Source organism: Peromyscus californicus, unplaced genomic scaffold, assembly GCF_007827085.1.
Source record: "Peromyscus californicus insignis strain IS unplaced genomic scaffold, ASM782708v3 Scaffold_8__1_contigs__length_139910024, whole genome shotgun sequence".
In the NCBI taxonomy this organism is placed as follows: Eukaryota; Metazoa; Chordata; class Mammalia; order Rodentia; family Cricetidae; genus Peromyscus; species Peromyscus californicus.
The window spans coordinates 31920598-31935440 of record NW_026294606.1 but is presented as its reverse complement, the minus strand read 5'-3'; the positions used below and the strand labels follow the sequence as shown (position 1 = coordinate 31935440).

At 39.3% G+C, this 14843-nt stretch overlaps 1 protein-coding gene across 1 annotated transcript in view; it reads right to left on the bottom strand.

Moving 5' to 3' along the window:
- Gmds (GDP-mannose 4,6-dehydratase) overlaps positions 1-14843 on the bottom strand; it is a 580335-nt gene that overhangs the window by 287157 nt on the left and 278335 nt on the right. The gene's annotated exons all lie outside the window — the stretch shown is intronic.

Sequence of the window (14843 nt, the reverse complement as noted above, 5' to 3'; positions counted from 1 at the left end):
TAGGGTGAGCTAGCCAGAGTGGTGCTGGGGAGCTCACCCTGGTGGTGAGGATGAGAGAGCTGGTGGGCTAACCAACCCAGCAACCACTCAGGCACAGAACCAGGGCTATAAGTTGGCCACCCCAACATTTACCCCTTCTAAGATATGCTGAAGCACATGAAGGGGCTGGTCCTGCAGATCCAAAGCTGCAGGACCTCTACAACACAGGACAGTAAGAGGATATCCAAGAAGAGTCCCAGTGAGGTCCCAGTATCGATGATGTGGCAGAAACCAGAAGCCTTGAACCAGACCAATGACTCATTGCAATGAACACTTGAAAGTAAGATTTATGGACTAAAGGGTATATTGTGTGCCTCACTGTGTTACACTACCAGCTTCCATTTTCTTTTTTTCCTTTTTTCTTTTCTTTTAAATTTTATTTTATTTTTTTATTGTGAGGTGGGAGAGTTTGCAAGGGCAGAGGGTGGATGCGAAGGGATAGGGAGATGAGTGGATCAAGATTCATAATGTGAAATTCACAAAGACTAAATAAAAAGTTAAATTAGAAAAAAAAAGAAAAACAACAACAACAACAAAACCCCCCAAAACCTCCCTACCCAATACTGATCTAAATGTGAACTCTAGAGTGTGTTTGTTATGAATCAGGGAGGGGAGGGCAGAAGGGAGAAAAAAAATTGTGTTTGTTTGTAAAACAAAGATGCTATATTAAAATACAGCATTTCATAAAATGGAAAACAAGGGTCAGAAAAATTCAGTATCTGTGGAACATCACAACATAAAATTATAGACTTGTAATCTGTGGTTACACTTTTTTGGAAATAAGTCAAATGATCCGTTTATCTTTTCTGTGAGAAATGAAGGGCCAAAGCAACATTACAAACTGCTTTTTAAAAGGATTTATATGTATGTGTGTCTTCATGTGAGTATACGCATATGTGTGGGTACCTGCAGAAGCCAGAAAAGGGCATCAGATTCTTTAGAACTGCAATTAGACAGTTGTGATTGCCCAACATGGTTTTGAGAATCAAACTCCTGTCTTCTAGAACAGCAGCCAGCACTCTTAACAGCCATGCCATCTCTGCAGGCACACACACTGTATTTGAAAATTAGGTTTATCTTACTTGTCGTATAAAATGTAGACTCTGTAGAATCCTTTCATTATATAATTTGCATATTTTTTATTATTCATTTTTAATTCCAGCCTTTGTTGTTAACGGGCCCTAGTTCTGTTCCCAGTATGCACACTGGGTAGCTTACAACAGTCTATAACTCCAGTTCCTGGGGGATCCCATACCTCTGGTCTCTGGACACCTGCACATGTGTGCACATACTCACAGATAGACAGACACAACATACACACATATGTATACTTAGGATAAATATTAAAAAGATAATATATATTCTAGCAGAAATCTTCTCCCTTAAAGAACAGACCAAACAGTGTAATTCTTTTTGAAAAGACAATATTTTAGCTACAGGGGAAAAACAGAATACTATGTAAAGAATGACAATTTCCACCTTGGAAATATCAGACTTTAAAGGAACCTGTAGTTTAAATTCCCATCACTACAGTTGAGCTGCAAGACCACCAGTGTAACACCAGCTCTCAGAAAGCCGCAGGGTGGCCTTGCAAAAGTACACAAAGCAGCACAGGAACAGGAAACAAGCCAGATGGTTCTGCTGAGAGAGCATTTTTCCCCTGTATAAATCCAAAAAAGTACTAATAGGTCAAATACAAAAATGCAAAGAGAGTAAAACAGAAATCTAGAAGGAGATGTATATAAATGAAGTGCAGTTGGTTTTGCATTATGTTACAATCTACATTGATAAATACATGTTAAGAGAAGAAGTTATACAGTAGATTAATCTCATAAATAGGGCTGTGGTTCTGTTGACAGAAAAAGGCTACTGATGATGCTATGTGGGTATTGCTGCAATGAATTAAAGCTTATGTGACTGGACACCCGCAAATGTCCTGAAAACATTTTTTAGGTGAGTCTTTAAAGACTTATTTTTATTATTTTAGATTAAGTACATGTGTCTGTCTGTGGGTATATGCCCATGGCTGCAGGTGCCCTCTAGGTCTAGAAGACTCTCAAATCTCCAGAAGCCGGAGTTAGAGGTGGCTGTAAGCTACCTAACATGAGTGCTGAGAACTGAACTAGAGTCCTCTTCAAAGGCAGTAGGCATCTTAACCACTGAGCCAACTCTTCAGCCCCACTCCTAAACATAAATCAATAATTAAATAATCTTTTCTTTTTTAATTTTTAGAAATTCTGTGCTAGTGTGTGATAATACTGTGTGTGTGTGTGTGCACATGTGTGCTGGTGTCTCCACAGGTCAGAGGCACTGGATTTCCTGAAGCTGGAGTTAAAAATGAGGCTGTTGGACATGAATGGTAGGAATAGAACACTTGAGTTTCTGCAAGGTGAACCTTTAAATATAGTCTGCGGTAAATATAGTGTATACTCTGACTTCTTTCACACTGTGTAAAATGTGATTATTTTCCACTATATAAAGTCTACAGTCAAGACCACACCCGAAACAGAAATCTAAGCTGGTTTCTTGGGAAGAAAAGCATATGCACAAGGCTCCCCTAGTCTATACCTGTGCCATACAAGGTACTTGAACTTGGGCAAGTATCTTCTTGGGCACTTGGTTTTGTGTGTACAAACTCCCTGTATCTCTTGGAAAGCACTCATCCCATCACTTCAATTAGGAGCATAACACCTGGCTGCCTAGATGCCCCTCCAGCAGACTGACATAATACATCCATGTGGCTAATGAAGTCTTTGAACAGGCAGTTAGAGCTCTGTGTCCTTTGTTGCCCTGACCCTGGCCACATCTGACTACCGGGCCCAGGTGGAAAGTGCATAGGACAACAAGAGTTACTGTCTGCCTGGGCTCACAGAAGGCTTGGAATGATTCCAAACACTCTGCTCTGGCATCTCTGAGACATGTGCTGGCCACTAACTGCCAACCCTTGGAGATCATGCATGCATCTACTAACATGAGGCAATCGTGACAATCAGTCTGAATGGCCATTGGAAACATCAGATTGTGAAACTCTGTTTTATTGTAAACCAATAGTAGCTCTGAATAATGAAAACCTATACTGTTAGCAGAGGAGGCTGGGAGACAATATACAAGTCTTCTTTGGTGTCTGAATTAAAACAAACCCAGGCTGATCTGGTAGGGAGCTGTTGACTTAACTGGGCAGTCATTAATAAATGAGCAGAATACCAGGGTACTATGAGGGCACTGGGTAAATGAAAATGAGGATTAGCCAGAAGACCAATGAGGAAACAGTGAGTTGCTTGGCTAAATTAGGGGAGCAGGATGAAAAGAGGTCTATTTCTAAGAAAGATCAAGATGCAGCTCAGGGCTGACTCTGAGATATGCCAGAACCTTAAGAAAACACTAATAGTAGGGCACAGTGACAGTCCAAGGAGTCCACAGAGCCCATGTGCACAGCCCCATTCAAGGAAGCAGAAAGGCTGGGGTAGCTGGAACAGAACTCCAAAGAAGCATGGAAGTCCTGGTCCAGGACCCAGAACGCCAAGATGCCTGTGCATCTTGGAAAGATGACATGGCAGCAGGTGTGAGAACATATCCAGGAAAAGGGCAGACAGAGTTCAGTAAGGTCTACTGTATGACGCACAGAAAGGGGCTACCTAGTGACTTCTGTTCTGTGTCTTAGCTCTGGGCTTGAGTGGGAAAGAAGGACAGTATCTTACAAGACTTCTGTGAAAACAAAATTAAACTGGTAAAGTACTTTAGTAATTTACATAGTGAACAGTAACCAGTAACATTTTTATGGTCATGACAAGCTGAGTGAATATTTTAACTTAACGGTAGCTCATATCTGGGCAAGGTGCTCCCCCTGTCCTTCCCAACATACACACCCTGGACCTGAAGAGCAAACCAAGGACACTGAGCTTGTTAGGCAATCTTTCTACCACTGAGCTAAATCCCCAACACCAAAAGGTGTTTTCTGGAAAGCAAAGACAGTAAGAACTAGAGTTGTTCGCAAATGCAGGAGTGGGAAGCAATTCTCTGCTGCTCAAAATTGGCTGCCTAACAACCTCTGAAAAGTTCAAGAGCTGTGCTGAAAACCCCAGGTTCCTGCAGGTATGAAAACTGTCAGAAAAGACTTGAGTAGACTTATCTATTCAACTCTGACTTTGTAGTCTAGCCTTTTATTCTCGTGGGTACTTTAATTTCATTCTACTTGGAAAGCACAGCTTCAGGAGAAAGAAATAAGTGAGTACCTGTATATAATACAATGCTTTGCATGCTGCTTATGGTCTGCTGAATCACCAAGGTATGGGGTAAAGAGGCTTACATACAAATCACTGTCTATCTTGTCATAGATATCCTGCTAGGAGAGCAGGGCCTAACACTCAAGAGACAGGGAGGGAGGGAAAAGCAAGGAAAGAAAGGAATGAAGGGAGACAGAGAGAGAAAATGATTTAGACACGGGAAGGAAAGAACAACTAAGGACAGAGAAAAGTCAGGGTCTAAGGAGTTAGGAGAGATCCCACTATAATGTCTAAGCCACTCTGCTTTCTTTGAGCCTCATTAGACTTCTATGATCCTAGGGTCCTGTGCTATGCCATACATACTAAAGCCAGAAATCCTGTAATTCATCAGGGATAATTTTAATAGATGACTCACCAGCCTAAGCCAGTCAAGGATGCTGTTTCCCAAAGGCCCTGACAGACAGTTAACCTCAGTCTAACTTTCAGCTCCACTGACAAAAGGCAATGGAATTTAAACCACCCTGGCACTTCTTGAACCTTCTTCAGTGGTTTTGTTTTGTTTTGCTTTTTAAAGATAACGATCAAATAAAATGAGTTCTGTAAAACTTGTATTTCCTGTACAGAGGTGATATCTTCCTCAAATTATATGATTGTACAACTATTAAGCTAATACTGAAGAGGAAATCTCCTGTTTAGAATGTAGGACTTTGCCTTGCAACTTCTGTCTCTTTAAATATTTCAGTGGTTCTCATTCCACTTCTCATGTTGGAATTGAATAAGGGGAGAACTTAGAAGTTCAGACAAAACAGGTAATTTTAAAAATTACTATAATTATTTGTACACCTAATAAAGTGTATACAATTGTGCAATGGCCTCCATTTAAAGTCAGTGAAGTATGCTGGAGACATGGTTAAATGGTTAAGAGCAGTTGCTGCTCTTGCAGAGGACTTAGGTTTAGCTTGCAGAAACCAAATGGCAGCTCACAACCATCTATAACTTGAGGTCTAGGGGAGTGACCCCTTCTTCTAGTCATTGCAGGCACTAGACACACACGTGATGCACATATCCATGCAGGCAAACACTCAAACAAATAAATAAATATTTAAAGTCGGTGAAAAGAAGCTTTGAAATCTTACAAAGATAGCCCAGATACCCAAACTGGACCTGGAAACCAAGAACTAAGAGTCAGGAGACAGGAATGAATGCCAGCACAGGCACCAAGTAAGGACTTGAGTGAAGGAACTTTGCAAAGCACCAGCCTTTTCGCGGGCGGGCCTGTCCTAGGCAGAGTCAAAGGTTTCTTGGGAGAAAGCAAATGCAAAAATGTAAATCATAGAATATCAAAAGCCAGGAGTACAATATTCTTTCTGGGTTTAAGAAAAGATCTGAAGAGAATGTCCTGGATTTATGTTTAAACTTGAAATATAAGATAGAGTTACAATCAGCAACTCATTACTGAGATAAAGGAGACATTGTATGAAGGAAAAAAAAAACACCCTGAAACTACTGGGATCCTAATGTTTGTCTTTTCCTGGTGAATAGGAGGTAGGTATTATAGTGCCATCAGCTTGGTGGCTAGAGGTAGGAGGCCACAGTCATCTGCCTGGAATGCCCCCTGTCTCCTCCAACACAGGTGCCCAGCCACCATCATTATGTTCTGTGAGTCAGAGGCTCACAGAGGACGTGAGACTGGTCTTCTCAATGTGTAGGAGTCAAGCAACCAGCAGGAAATGAGGTCACACCCACCCAAAACCTCATCCAATACTGCGGAGTGCTCTCCTTTCTTCTTCCTGTACAGCCTGCTTTCTTTTTGACCCCTCCTGTGAAGTAAGTCTGAAAAAGAAATCTCTAGGGTTCCAAGGAAGTAGCTCTAAGTTCCAGTGCATAATCAAGCACAGCAAGGCCCTGGAGTCCATCCCAAGCACCTCACACACAAGGATCTGTAAGTACAAAGTTATGTTTGTTTAAAAACAAAGCCCCTTACTGGAAGGTGGCCTGCTCTCAAATCTTGTGTGTGGGAGTTAATAAAAGATGAGAAGGGAAGAAACACAAAACTCTAAAGATTTTCAGTAACCTGCAACAAAAATCTGTGTCTACCTAGAGGGACTCTCCAGGAAATGAGACCCTGAGGAGCTGGGCTAGCCCATCAGTGAGGAGGGTTCTGAAGTGCCTCATGCCTATCAGATACAGGAGATGCTGGTTTCATAAGTAAGTGCTATTTTTTTAATTTATTTTACTTTTGTAAATCAGGGCCAGTAGAACTTTCATTTTTATATTTTTTGTCTACTCAGATAACATTAAAAATAGGAATATAGTCATAATAGTTGAATCTAAATTCTAATTTTTTACTGTTAGAACAAGCTGGCACAGCATAAGAGCATATAGTTAAAACGGCATTTTTTTTTTTTAACAGAAGGTCCTTGAACTCATTTTGCTGGAATCTTGAAAATCCATCATACTCATCAACAAAAACGTGTTCAAATCATGTTCAGTGAGTGGGAAATACCTTAGGATAAAAAAATACCTACAATAACACACATCTCATATGTATATCTCATTTTTATAAAATTTAAAAGGCGTGTCAATTTAGAAGGAAATAATCACATATTTACTGGAATGTTCTATACTAGGCAAGTTGGGTTGCAAATGAAGTGGGGATTCAAAATAAAGATAAGAAAGATTGAGGCCCTACCTTAAGTGTTCCCTGAGAAACAATACATAGTCCTAGGCCTATGGAAGACCATTGTGACCTCAAGCAAACCTTTAAGGATAATCTATTATTGAACATCTTATGCTTATGCATAATTGGGCATGTATATGGTCAAAACAAGATTCAATATGAAGAAAGAATGTGCAAATAAGCAAAGGTTTACATGATCTCCACCTGTCAGTCCAAACAGAGAATCACTTGAATTATGTCCTTAGTAACAACTACTTTTTAAAAAACAATATGCCCCCCAAAATAATTAGGGTCCTTGAGTATCTTCATTGTTGTGGTCCTGACCTCGCAGTATAGCCTGACATGCATTCTACAGCTTTGCTCTGAATAAAGTCTCACGGTTACATTGCAATCTGTGTCAGCCTTTACTGCAATTTGTGTTAGCCTTTATTTCAATTCTTTAAAGAAGAGGCCAGGAACCTAGAAATCTCACCCAGACCCCAACCACCAGTAACAATGTTGTTGTTATGATCCCACTGAAAAGAAAAAGCAGAAGAAACGTTTCCTAGTGTGGAGTAAATAGGAGCAAAAAATAAAGTATGTTTCTTTACTTAAGGGAATGTTCGGCTTAGAACATTTTGGTTTTGTGGGTTTGGATAAAAGGGCACAATTAACTGTTTGTATTAAAGGGTCCCCTGAGGCCAACCCCAGGATCCTGGGCCCAGCGTGGGCACTCTAGTGGTCCAGAAAGCAACAGGGCAGATCCCCAAGCCTCCCTGCCAGGCTCCATGAGGACACACCATGTAATTTAGGTAAATGATTTCCTGCAATAAAGGTGACCATAATTAGAATAAAGCCAAACTATGACTGACAATGAATTTAAAACAGGGATTTTGCCTTTTAGTTTTTGTTGGGGGGTGCAGAGAAGGAAGAGAGAATAAAAGATAGAGAGAAAGAAAAGGGAAAGGGAGAGAAAATGAGAGGAGAGAGAAAAGTAATTTAGAGAGACTCATTTATAGCATACACACACACACACACACACACACACACACACACACACACACACACACACAAGTACATGAATATAAAAGACAGTGTTGATTGCAATTACATTTTCCCCTTTCCACAATGCACTAGTGTAAAACTTAAGCACTAAGTGCTAATATTTGGTTATTTTCATAAGCAAAACTATCTGCAAACTTAGGTGCTATCCTATGTGATGAAGATATTCCATGTAGAAGCAGATATAGAGATCCACAGCCAGGCACCAGGCCGAGCTCTGAGAGTCCAGTCAGAGAGAGGGAGGAGGGATTATATGAGCAAGATCATGAAACCTCCAGAGACAACTGAACTAAGTTCTTGGGAACTCACAAACTCTAGACAGGCAGCTGTGGAGCCTGCATGGGACTGAACTAGGCCCTCTGCATGTGGGAGAGAATTGTGTAGTTTGGTCTGTTTGAGGAGCCCCTGACAGTGGGATCAGGATCTATCCCTGGTGCATGAGCTAGCTTTATTGAGTCCATTACCTGTGGTTGGATGCCTTGCTCAGCCTTGATGCGGGGGGGGAGGGGGGGGGGGAGCTTAGTTCTGCCTCAACTTAATGTACCAAGCTTTGTTGACTCCCCATGGGAGGAAGTTTTACCCTTTTGGAGGAGAGGATGGGGGTGAGTTAGAGGGAAGTGTGGGGTGGATGGGTAGGAGGAGGGGTCAGAAGGAAAAATGTGGTTGGTAAGTAAAATGAATAAAAAATTTTTAAAAATTCCATCTACATTGTACAAATAACCTTCTATTAAAATTAATGAGCTTTCATTCATTCATGGGAGGAAGTAGATATCAGGTGAATGAAACTGGGCATAGGGACCTAGGAGAGAGATGAAGGCCGGTGGAAGTTGGGAAGAGGAAGTGGAGAAATCTCCTGTATACAGGGAATGTAACTATATCATCTAAGTGTAAAAAGAACTTTTAACACTCTTTTTCTGGAGATTAATATTGAGGACCAGAACCACAGTTCTCTTTAGTATAACAGGTCAGGCCCATGTGTAATGGTATGGCAACTTGTCTCATCAATGGGAATGGCTGGAGGGCAGAGAACAAGTAATGTTAAATGCTATTCATGAGAACTATAAATGTCACTTAGAGTTTCCTAACTCACATCCATAGGCTCTGTGCCTACAGAATTGGCAACTCCATTCCATGTGCTTTTCTATCCCCTTACACTCACATGTGTATACATGGACACCCAGACACATACTTCAAGAAATGCTTTTTAAAGTTTCTAATGCATCTGTATTTGAATATGCATTGTGGTAAGTGTGTAGCATGTTCAAACGTATCTGTATATGAGTACAGATGTGTGTGAAGGCCAGATGTTGACATCAGGTATTGAATTCAACAGTTGTGATTATAGGCAGGTGCCAATCCTGCCTGGCTTTTATGTGGATTCTAGGGGTTCTGAACCCTGGTTCTCAGGCTTACATAGCAGCACTTTATCAAGGAGACTTATCCTGAGTCCTGGTTTTTAAATGTATTGTCATGTGCTTAATTTTATATGTTTAAAATCAGATAAAAATACATTCACCCCACAGTCACATGGTGAATAATTCAGGTAAGAAATACAGAAGGACAAGTGTCTTTCACCAAGACTATAACTAGATGGGGCCTATGCTTTTTGATTTGGGAGCAGACCTAATCCTAGGCCATTATTCCCAACCTAAAAACATAATACATTGAAAACTTAAAGTTTTTTCCACACGCTAGAATGTAGCTCAGTTATTGAGCACTAGCCCATCAGGAGCAAAGTTCCACCCCTAGCAACACACATAAACACACAAAAACACACTATACCCAAATACACTATACACATACCACACTCTTTACACACACATGCACACACACCACATATATACATATATATAGTATACATACATACTATATATACACCATACATACACGTGCATACAAACTTACACATACTATGTACACAATACTCTGCATATATACACACACACTATATATATATATGATACACACATACAACATATATACACACACTACATATATCATACTCTGTATATATACACACACATATTTAAACACATATACCATATGCTCTATACACACACAACACATACACATACTATACACACTATACTCTGTACACACACACATACATACACACGCACACAAACTCACACACACTATATACAGCATACTCTGTATATACACATACATACTACATATACATATATACACACACAAACACACCATATATACACACTATATATATACCATACTCTGTATACATACATTAATGTATATAAGCATATGCACACATACATACATATACCATTTTCTGTATACACACACACATATGCCTTCCATTGGAAAATGAAACCTTCTAACTGCACACAAGAAGCTATTAAATGCAGTCTTTGAAAAATACCCCAAGAACATATCTTTATTTAGAAGAATAGTATGGTTTTTATGTTTTTTCTAACAAACCAAACATTTCTAGAAAGACAACTTGAAAATGTCTTTTGTTGGGTTCTGGAAAAGTAGTACCACTCAAGGGAAAGGAACTACCTTGTGCTAAGAGCATACTTCTGGATACTTCCTGCCAATGAGGTATCCAATATTTTCTGGCTAGAATTATGTTCCAGAAAATTTTATCAACACAGACCACTATCAGAGCTTATTAATCAAACTGTTATCAAAATGTTTATGTAAGCACATGGCACCACTTTATAGAGTATTATTAGGCATCTATACTTGCTTTTTGTTTGTTTGTTTGTTTAAAGGGTTACTAGGTAAAGAAAGCTTGGGTCCCTACCTCAAATTACGCTGGCCATACAACACAGTAAGATGTCATATATTTGAGGCAGTCATTCTAATATAAAAAAAGTTTAACTCTGTATATTATAGCTTTCTTTTCAGTCTTATGTGGCTTTAAAGAAAGCATAGAAAATTGTGATTAGTGGCAATTAGAATTGTGACCATGGTATTTGTCAACTGAGTCTATGTTGAAGGAAATTAACTCAATGGCTCCTTCTTTAACTATATTCCACGATCTTGGCTACAGTGTTGACAATGGGAGTTGGCTTGAATACAATGTCCATGACCAGTACACTGTCACACTCACTATGAGCTCCTACAAGTGTTCATGAAGGAGAACAAACATGAAAACATACAAAGGGCTCAGTTTGGGGAACAGATAGTCCTGAGTATGTTCTGTTGATGGGAACACTGTCATGTTAAGTACTCCAATGTTTCAGACACATGGGAATGGCAATACGATCCCCAATCTTTGTAGAGATGTTGACAGTTGTGTGCGAAAAATGTTAACTGGGAAAATGCCAACTGCAACTTCCCCCAGCTTCTTCTTTCTAGATATTTACAGACTGGTTTGCTCCCCTACAGAGACCTCTCAATCAAGATTAGCTAAACCCACCTTCTTATTCAGCTGTATGTAATAACCCACATCCTTATTAATACCATAAACCTGCCTCTTCAATTTAGATATTTAAAACAAACATGATGAATTTCCGGACTGTTGGTTTCTTTCCATCAGAGTGCACAGCCCACCCAATCAGCTTTTCTGTACATGTGTCTGTGTGTCTGTCCTTTCTTCATTAATCTCAGCTCAGTCAGGTCAATCCCTAAGCTGTGCAGGTAACACCAGCCCAGAGAAATAGTAAAGAAAATAAAAACATGTGGAAAGTTTCAGGGATCTAGCTATGTTTTATGAGAAATATGAAATATTGATAGCGTATATGTTTGCATAAATTAAGATTCAAAACTTCCAGCTATTAGCAATTAGTAAATTATAATTAGTAAATAATACTTTTTTAAAATGCTGTAGTATTTGGTGCTAATTATGGAATAAGGGTGACAGCATTCTGCACACTTTAAAAAGTTTATGAAAAGACACTGGAAAAGTTGTAACAACTTGTTTATTCTGAATAGATCATAATTTAATGCAGTTTTAACATTTGTTCTTCAAGTTGAAATGTGTATTGTCCACTTAAATTATTTCTAAAGAATTTTGATTAAGGAACAGGACTGTAAGTAGATGTTAATGAATCAGATCCAGCAACAGAAAATGACTATAAATTGATATAAAAATGCTTTATGAGACAAAGGGAGTATGTATCATATTCCCAACATTGTAGCTAGCATTTTTTAGAGCTGTCACATCCTTTTCACAAATGAGTAAATTGAGGTATAACTGGTGTGAGCAGAGCAGCAATTCACCTCACTGTTGGGGCCTACCATGTTTAAGCAAGACAGCAACTGTTCTCTGCACCTAAATGTAAAACCTCTAGATTTACCAACAGTTTTATGTTTAAATGAGAGGTATGTGTGCAATTAATATGTGTAAGTGAGACACCAGCATGACCTGTCTGATTTATACCTGCCAATAGGATGATCACCTGTCAAGAAGCACATGTTTCTTAAACAAGTTATGCTTCTCTATAGTTTTATTACTGTTGTCTTTAATTTTGGCTAAAAAAATTGTAATTGCAAGTCTCTAAAGTTATCTCATTTTAATAAACTTAGAACCAAAAGAAATGACACTGTTTCTTTAAATAAAACATAGCAAACTACAAAATTTTAAATAATGGTATTGTTTTTCTCAGGAACCCAAGTAATTTAGACTTATTTCTGAACATATAAATGAGAACTACAAAAAAGTTTCTTACATCGGCAACATATGTTACTATTGGAGCTCTGGGAAAATCCTCCATACATAAAACCACTTGTCTTGTAGAACAAAAAAAGCCTGAGCTGTCGAGTACAAGGCCTTACTGTGTATGAGTGGACTGGGTTGTGTGCCATGTGACACTTTCCCATTTTTATTAAAAGACCTAATCACCATAATCTCAGGTGTATCTTTTCATATTTTGGCTTTGGGGCATATTGTATTACACCATCTTGTCAGGCACTTATAACAGTGACTTCATTTTAGACAACCTTCTAAAAGTATTTAAGCCAAAATGTTTATGAGTTTTTAATTTTTATATATGAATACAAACAGACCTTTGTGTGATGAGCTGGCTGTACCTCTTAGAAGTGGTGCTTGATCCTTTCAAGTGTGAGAAAGACACAAGGCCACCTGGTTCTAACAAGCTTCTCTCATCATATATGTGCATATTTAACAGTGACATTGCTTTATATTGGATTTTTTTGTTTAATTAAAAAATGTCATTTCTCACTCCTACTGCAAAGGTTTACATATATTCATCTCAATTTCTGAGTTCTAAATACAGCCTCTCTCTCTCTCTCTCTCCTCTCTCTGCTCCTCTCTCTCTCTCTCTCCTCTCTCTCTCTCTCTCTCTCTCTCTGCTCTCTCTCTCTCTCTCTCTCTCTCTCTCTCTCTCTCTCTCTGTCTCTCTCTCTCTCCTCTCTCTCTCTCTCCTCTCTCTCTCTCTCTCTCTCTCTCTCTCTGTCTCTGCTCAAAACCAAAAAAATAATAAATTGAATGTAATTCAATCTATTTGGGTCCTGAAGCAAGTGAATTTAGAATTCACGTTCTCAGAATTTCTAAGTATATGCAGATGACTAGCAGAAGGCTAAACACCATGACTATTATTGAGAAAATAACAAGCTTATTGTTAAAAAAAACTTGCCTCCATTTAAAGGTTTCAACTTCTCCAGCAATGGATATTTAAAAGCATGGTAATCAGAGCAAAGGAAAACTGACTTAAAAGACAGAAAAAAGAAAACTACACTATTTTCATGTAACTCAGTGAATAAAAGCTAAGCTTAACTATAAAAATTCCAAGAGTGGGGACCTTTAACTATACCACAGTTAACTTTCTAACTATACTATATTATTCTGCAACAGTATCATGATGGGTAAAGCTCAGTGGTGTGCAATGGCAAGAAGTCTGTGGGCTCATAACTGGATTCCTTAGTATGGAACCTAAGGCTCCATAACACCAGTTCTCTGAAAGGAACTTCAGAGACTGCATACTAACACTTGAGATCAAATAAACCAAGACTGGATATTATTTGTTGAAGATTTGAGAACTGGTGGTATTGTGAATGCTGGGGTGGGAAAGGAGTGAAATATGAAACAAGTCAGGTAGGATAAAAACCTTAGAAAGTGAAGAATAACCTTCCAACGTTATAGACACCAACTTACACATCCATCATTCAAAGTACTGGCCAGCACTTTTGTTTCAATCAAATAAAAAGGAAATTGGGAAAGATTTCCTTGTTAAGTAACATTCAGTATGCCCAATTAATGCTTCTGAGCTGTGCAGCCTTAAACAGTTTAACATGTTTAACCATATTTGTAGGGAAAACGGGCTGGCTAAAGAAACCCACTCTGGCCCTAGAACCTACAGCCAGGGAAAGAAACACAGTTTGGCTCATATCAGAGCTATCTCTGCCCCTGGCCAACTTACCTGTGAAACCAACCAATCACAGAGCAGGAAAGTAGCACCCTGGCCCTTGAGCCCAGAAGCAGGGAAAGAAACACAGCCTGGGTTTGGGACCTGAGCCAGAGAAAGGAACACTTTATCCCCAACCCAGAACCAAGGAAACATGCCATGACTCTGAAACTAGTACCAAAGAAACACTCTTGGTCCCTAGAATCAGAGCCAGTGAAAGAAATGTGCCCTGACCTTAGAATTAGAGTAAAAAAGCTAAGAAAGGCCAGTGAAAGAAACACAGTTTGGCTCTGAAATCCGGGCCATCTCTGCCTCTAGCTCACAAAACTGACCAATCCCTGAGTGGAAAAAACTAACCAGTCCCTTGGTGACTCTGCCCCCAAGAGATCCTATATAAACTACCCTGCCTAGTCAGTTGTGGGCTGTTCTATCCATCCTGATAGAGGCAGCAGCCACTCTCCTGGACTCCTCCTTCCCAAATAAATCTCTTTCTCAAGAGTTTTGGGTGGAAAGATCTTCATTCACTGG